Below are 7,957 nucleotides of genomic sequence, written 5' to 3' on the forward strand. Positions count from 1 at the left end.
GGCAGGCAGGTTTTCTACCACTAGTACCACCTGGGAAAGCCTACACACACACACACACACACACACACACACACACACACATATGTATATAATCAGTTTGGTGTATATCAAATTTATACAATGTTATAGAACAATAATTCAATGAAGGTGGAAATAATAAAAGTAATCATCATTATTTAGAAGAAATTTAACAAACTCATCAGAGATCAGAATAAGATATAATTTTCCCATTATACCTTGCATTTGAGTGGGGATGTGTAGAATTATTTCCCACTACTTGTTTGGTTGCTGTATGTTTCCAGTTCAGTTCAGTTCAGTTCAGTCAAGTAGTCATGTCTGACTCTTTGTGACCCCATGGCCTGCAGTATACCAGTCCTCCCCGCCCATCTGTTTATTTTAGTTGAATACTTTAGGTTGTATATTTTAGGCTCCCTTAAAATCAGATTGATAAAATTCTAAGTAAACTAACTTTTTGGATTGTGGCAGAGATCATATACATGCTTGCTATAAAAGTTTTCTTCCTACACACAAGGAAATTTCCTTGCAAATGTGATAGGAGTGTATGGTTATTATCCACCATGAATTTTTATCATACTGTTTCATTTCACTTACAGAAACCTTTAGAGTCACGCGTGGAATATATCAGTGTTACTACGTGTAAGAATGAGAAGGTGTGGTCTCTCTTTACCACTTAGAAATGAATTACTTGGAAAACTACTCGATGCTTATAAGACTGTAAGAAACCTGAGAAATATAGTTTCATCTAAAGGTATGAAATACGCATAAAAGGGAAGCAAGATTATTATTGGGTTAGAATAAAGCTGGAATACTTGCCATTTGCTAGGTTTTACTCCAATCAGGCTAAGATTTCCAAATTCAAGGGGCACAACAGGCACAGAGAGATATTTACTTCCAAAGGGAAAGAAAACCCCACAGGATTTATGGAAGCAATGTCTGAGGCTTTGTGGTTCGATGCCCCAGCCTTTGGTGTTTAACTTCCGGCTCTGAGGTCCACATCAGTTGCTTTTCAGTTGTGTCCAACTCTGCAACCTCGTGGACTGTACAGTCCTTTAATTCTCCAGGCCAGAATACTGGAGTGGGTAGCCTTTCCCTTCTCCAGGGGATCTTCCCAACTCAGGGATCTAACCCAGGTCTCCTGCATTACAGGCAGATTCTTTTCCAGTTGACCCACCAGGGACACCCTCCAAGATTGCTAATAGCCTCTTTTTCTTTATTTTTGAGAACAGATTGGTATACTGGAGAAGAAATACGAACTCAAACACCCATGACTTTCCTTAGTTAGTTCCCTAAGTACTTGGTCCCCACAGGCAAGGTTTTAATTAAAATATTCAGTACATGAGGCCTGGGCCTGTGGATGGATCACAGGAGAGCTTATTCCTGAGAGCTTCATGTCAGAGTAATCCCCTTCAAGACATTTGTCATCAGACCCTTAAGCCCCAGTGTGTGTGTTAGTTGCTCAGTCTTATCCGACTCTTTGTGACCCCCTGGACTGTAGCCCACCAGGCTCCTCTGTCCATGGAATTCTCCAGGCAAGAATACTGGAGTGGGCTGCCATTCCCTTCTCCAGGGGAACTTCCCAACCCAGGGATCAAATCCAGGTCTCTGCATTGCAGGTGGACGCTTTGCCTTCTGAGCTACTATGGAAACCCCTTGAGTCCCAATCGGACTTTATTCAGTCTCACTAGAGTGAGAATAACCTGGCGCCCTGGGCACCTTGTTCACTTGATTTTATTTTATTGCAAGGGGGTCTCAGTGCTGGAGGCCTTTTCCTTCACAGTGACACTGCTGCAATATGTTCATCAGAATGACCTTGGACAGCACTCTCTGATAACAAGAGGAATCTTTTATGTAGACTGAGTGATTTACTGAGCATTTCACATCCTCCATCTTATTTCATCTCCAAGTCACTGTATGAAACATCAGGGGTGGGAATCACTAATTCCATTAAAAAAATACAGAAAGCGAGGCTAAGTGTAGTGAAGGATTTCACTTTTGTTCCCCTCTGAAATGAGAAATCTAGAATGGAGGACTTTGAGGTTTGACATGTAGTGTCAAGGAATCCACTTATGGTCCAAAAGTGAAAAGTGAAGTCGCTCAGTCGTGTCCGACTCTTTGCTACCCCATGGACTTTAGCCCACCAGGTTCCTCTGTCCATGGGATTTTCCAGGCAAGAATACTGGAGTGGGTTGGCATTTCCTTCTCCAAAAGGTGTATTCAAATTAATGAGATAAGATAACTCAGAAGGTGCAAACTTGTGGTTATAAAGTAAACAAATCATGGGTGGTATAATGTACAGCATACTAACTATAGTTCATATTCCTATATTGCATATTTAAATGTTTTTAAGTGAGCAGATCTTAAAAATCCTCATCACAAGGTAAATAATTGTAACTATGTATCAGAATGGATGTTACCTAGGCTTTTATGATCATCATTTTGCAATACATACAAATATCAAATCATTACGTGGTACATCTGAAATTGATATAGTATGTCAATATTCCCTCTATTTAAAAGAGGTAATTTAGGACCACACAGAGGGGAAACCATAATCTGCTTCTCATATTAAACTTTCATCCAACCTCATCTTGTAGGGTTGTTGGTTGTTGCGGTGCTGTGACTTGAGTAGAAAAAAATCAGTAGAAAAGGAATTGGGATTGCATCTTGGAGTAGCTTTAGAAAATATTGACCATTGCTTTGCATATTTAAGCCATCCTGTCATTTTTTTTTAACTGTTAGAAAATAAGTGTTTTATATTATGACATGTTTGATACCTAAATATAAGATATTCATTTCAATATATTTCAGTTTAAAAGGGAAATTGTTGGACTTTGACAAAAATTAATAACTGATACAGTTGGTTGAAATCTGCCTCTTGTTTCTATTCAACACACCAGCTTTTTATTTCATTTTTTTCTTTCTTTTGGATTAGAGTTACCTCAGACTAAGTACTTAATTTTCCTTTTTTTGGACCCTTACTATTGCAACTTTCATCCTTCACTTATTAAGTTGTATCTTAATATTTATTTTTCTTCATTATGAAAGAACTATATAGCAGTTTAATTCTGATTGATTCCCACCCCTTTTGCTCTTATTGTCAAATATTTTAAGTTTACATACAATTAAAACTTTAGAAAATTTTTAAACAATATTTAAAACACAATACGTTTATTTGTGTTATTGACATAGTTTTTCCAGTATTATGTCTAACTTTCTCTTTTTTTCATTTTGGAACTTTTTCCTAGAAGAACCTCCTTTAGTATTTCAGTCAGGGTAGATCTACAGGCAATTAGATCCTTCCACTCAACCCTGAATTGGTTGCTTATGTTGAGAAATCTGCATTCAGTCTCACTGTAGCTCTTGCCAAAATAACGGTTAGTTTTCTTCTCTGGTTGCTTTTCATTTACTTTTTTACTTTCATTAAATGAAAATATCATGATGAATCTGAGGAACTCAGGAGTATTTTGAATTACATTGCTACATTTATTCTCAAACTTATGCTATATAAATTCCCTGGTGGCTCAGATGGTAAAGCGTCTGCCTACGATGCAGGAGACCCAGGTTCAATCCCTGGGTTGGGAAAATACTCTGGAGAAGGAAATGGCAACCCACTCCAGTACTCTTGCTTGGAAAATCCCATGGATGGAGGAGCCTGGTAGGCTACAGTCCATGGGGTGGCAAAGAGTGGGACACGACTGAACGACTTGACTTTCACTATGCTATATACAGTTTATAGGCATTCCTTTACAAGTAGGTCCATAATTAAATAAAGTTGGGAAAACATTGGATTTGTCAAATCTAAACTTAACTTTAGAATCACAGATAAATAATACCCATGAAAGTGTTACACAGTATATTAAGAATACTTGAAGAAATATCACCACATTGAAGAACTAGATGCCCATGGATCAATTTTTGAGACAAGCAGTCTCACTGTGATCCACTTCTACCATATACCCACTGTTCTGTGGTGTGTATGCACACCCTTCCTAGGAGAAGAGCATAAAGTTTAAATCTCATACATAGGATTTCTGTAGCTTGATTTCTCACATGTACCTGCTGTGTGTTCTTTGGAAGTTACTTAACTTCTCAAATGTCTCTTTTTTTTCTTATTTTTAAAAGATGATAGTAATAATGTCTATATGGGGATTTTTGTGAGTACTGTATTAGATTTAGCCTGACATATAATATATGCTCAGCAGTCATATATATTTTATGCAAATAACATAATCTACATTATATATAAGTTAAAGTTAAAGTGACAGTCACTCAGTTGTGTCTGACTCTTTGTGATCCCATGAACTATACAGTCCATTAGTTCTCCAGGCCAAAATACTGGACTGAGTAGCCTTTCCCTTTTCCAGGGGATCCTCCCAACCCAGATTCGAATCCAGGTCTCTTGCACTGCAGGTGGATTTTTTTTTTTTTTTTTACCAGCTGAGCCACCAGTGAGCCCACATAATATATGTATGCACACACGTATCATTGTAGCCACATGTTCCGGGAAATAAACTCACTCAGAAGGACAATGCAGATAGACAACGCAATTTATTTCACCACTGGACCCAAGGCAGAGTCTCCTCTTAGCCAAGGACCCCAATGAGTTTTTGTGAAAGCCTTATATACCCTAAGTGTATAAGGTTCCCTGAAACTAGTCTGAACAAAGGAAAAAGAAAGATACAATCAAAGTTAACCCGTGATTCATATCCCTTAAGCCTAGGTAGTTAACACTGGACAATTATCAATGGGCCTGTGGTCATACCCAAATAAGCATAATAGAATGTATGATTCTATTCTGTTACACAGATAATGCTTTCCTGGTGGCTCAGATGGTAAAGTATCTGCCTGTAATGCAGGAAACATTGGTTCAATCCCTGGGTCAAGAAGATCCTCTGGAGAAGGAAATGGCAACTCACTCCAATACTCTTGCTTGGAAAATTCCATGGACGGAGGAGCCTGGTGGGCTATAGTCCATGGGGTCTCAGAGTCGGACACAACTGAGCGACTTTAATTTCAATTTACACAGATAATTAGGGTATTCTTTAGGGTGAAGGAGAGCCCTGGGGCTCTTCCTTCCGGGTCCTGGTTTTCCAGTTGGTGTGTTGTTTCCATAGATACTGGGCATAAAGCTCAAAGTTCACAGTCCGGCCCAAGATGGAGTCCCGCTCTCGAGATAGAGCCTGTTCTATTTCCTCCTTCAACATATACACGTTATACTATCAGTGAAGACAACATTGCAGTCATTCTAAATGCTAATAGCAACTGACTTGTAATCTTCTGACCATAATCATCACTTTTTATTTGCAGCATAATAATTTGTATGCACGTTTTATATTCCAATTTAAAGCGTAAGCCTCTATGTTTTATGGCAAAAAAAGGATTTAATATGTTATGTGTTCTTAAGGGAGACTTAATAAAAGAATAACAATAAGCATAATAACATTTTTGAGTGATTATCACTTTAGGCACTATAATGAGATTATATATAAAAGTTGCTTTCCAAGTATATTATGATACAGTGATGTATACAGTAGTATCATGTCTATGTTACCCAAATGTTTAGGGTTTCATAGTACAAAATGGAAACTCTGGTATTTAAATCTAGATATGCCTGTGTGCACTTTATATGCTTATATCTCTAACAGTGTATAGTCCAACCATGGACTTAGAAGAAAGATTCTAATGCATTTCTAGTAATAAGAGTAGCAGCTATTTCTACCAGGATGAAAACAATAAACAACAAACACTGGTAGTCTAAGATGGTCTCAATACTCTGGTGCATGAGAATTCCATTAGGCATGCTTCCGTAGTGTAGACATGAATTACTCAAACTGTTACCGAGTCTAAGCTTGCTCTGCTAGATGCATGAATTGGAGAGAATGAATTACAGGCCAATGAATCAGAGAGAGCTGGGTGATTGAGAAGATACAGACTAATGTCTCAAAATATCCATTTTATGGGGTCTGGATGCCAGGTTCTTTTATGGATCAGGAAACAAAGAAAAAAGTCCATTAATCTTGCAAACATATCCTAAGATGGCAAGCATCAGGCAGTGAGTGTGTTAATTTCTTCCTTCCTGACATCTCCAGATGGACAAAGTTCTGAACAAAGGCTTTTTAAATCAACAGTCAGGCAGAGGAGCAGGATTCTCTGAGGCAGGCCATTATGTATGATTTTAATGACAAAAGCATCTAAAAGAAAGTAAAAAAAAACAGAATCAGAACTGATTTTTCCATGCAACACAATATGACAAGGAAAATTCTAGGAATTACTGCACTGGGGCTTTTAAAACTGATAGGCTATAAGAAATAGATTTTAGGTATGATGGATTCTCCTTGAGAAATAGAATATGGCTTGGCACACAACGATGCATGTCTCCAAATTAGTGGGAATAAAATGTACACCAATCTGAACGTAACTATTAGTCCCAGTGGCTTTTGCTTTATGCAGGACAAGATTTGAGTTATTCTTACCACTTGTCCATGCTGGTCCTATGGTCCACACCAATCATTCCTCCTGATAATTTTGGTGTTTGGGATGGACATTTTTGTTTGTTTGTATTTGTTTATGAATTTTTGTTCTGGTGAGGACATTGAAAACAAACTTCCAAGGAACAAGTATTGCTAACTGTGCTACGGTCCCTCTGGCTTCTTTAGATTCTGCCAACTTCTTTAAGAACTTGAAGACACTGTAGTTTTTCACTCTGTTTGGGCAATTCTTCCTATGAGATGGAGAAGGAAATGGCAATGCTCTCCAGGATTCTTGCCTGGAGAACTGCATGGACAGAGGAGCCTGGCAGGTTACAGTCCATGGGATCGCAAAGAGTCAGACACGATTGAATGACTATCACTCACTCTTGCTATGTCTATCCATCCTTCATGTATTGGCTGAGGTGCTGATTCTCCTGAGAAAACCTTCTGCCTGTCATTGAAAGTATGCTTTTATGGGACTTCCATATAGTAGTCAGTGATTAAAAACCCACATTGCAACCTTCTTGTATAAGCACTGTGCTAAAATTGCAGAAACCAAGATAATCTTGGTTTTTGTAATAATGCTAGCAGAGTATACACAAGAAGAAGAGGAACTGCACTAGATTGTAAAGACTGGGGTGGACCTCTTTCTTAATGTCCGGTGTCCTTTGTCTTAAGATTTGGTGCAATATGTCTTTAGAAAAAAAAAAAAAAAAAAACCCACATTGCAACTGCCTTGCAATTTAGGCAACAGATTCGATCCCTGGTCAGAGATCTAAGATCCCCCATGCAGAGGAGCAACTGAGCCCGCTTGAAACAACGAAAGATCCCGCCTCGTGCAATGAAGATCCACGTGCCAACTAAGATCCAACTCAGTCAGATAAATGAAGATTTGCAAAAGTAGATTTTCATTATTCATTCTCATGTGGGCATCTTGTTCTATTTATAATTGTGTACCCTTGTGTGTGAGTTTGCTTAATGTTTGTCTTCTCCTATGAACCTAAGCATGTGAGACTATGAACATGGTTGTTTTCTATGGTTATGGCCAGGACTATGCCTAAACTCATCTGGGACCAATACACAATTGAATGAAAGAATGAATAATTCTTGTCAATGGTGCAAATGTTTGAGATGAATTAAGGCATGCAATTCTGTCTGAAATCCATTTGGCCTAATAACAGACTTTTGTCTGTTATTCCATGTTTATGCCAATATTTGGCCCTAGAAGTAAGATGATTTTAGCATCATCAAAGAGAATTAATACAAGCTATGTTAATACACTCACAGTCTCCCTCAGCAAGCAGAACTGGATTCCTATGCACACATTCATCACTTTTTGTCCAGTAGTCTGAGGTAAGGACCTATTGTTGCTCTCATGGGAGCTTTGTCCTCTGAGAGTTCCATGGGTGTATAACTCTCTTTTTCAGTTCCCAAGCACATTTGACTTTATATGTCAAAAACCAAGT

At 38.3% G+C, this 7,957-nt stretch overlaps 2 non-coding genes across 2 annotated transcripts; both read left to right on the top strand.

The window, feature by feature from the left end:
* The first annotated feature begins 3,531 nt into the window (after positions 1-3,531).
* Positions 3,532-3,603, top strand: TRNAR-ACG (transfer RNA arginine (anticodon ACG)). The gene has a single exon. It is a non-coding gene; the product is annotated as a tRNA-Arg (tRNA).
* A 3,406-nt stretch (positions 3,604-7,009) lies between these two features.
* Positions 7,010-7,185, top strand: LOC136176154 (small nucleolar RNA SNORA81). The gene has a single exon (XR_010664529.1). It is a non-coding gene; the product is annotated as a small nucleolar RNA SNORA81 (small nucleolar RNA).
* Positions 7,186-7,957: the final 772 nt, after the last annotated feature.

This window comes from Muntiacus reevesi, chromosome 9 (genome assembly GCF_963930625.1).
Source record: "Muntiacus reevesi chromosome 9, mMunRee1.1, whole genome shotgun sequence".
Classification (NCBI taxonomy): Eukaryota; Metazoa; Chordata; class Mammalia; order Artiodactyla; family Cervidae; genus Muntiacus; species Muntiacus reevesi.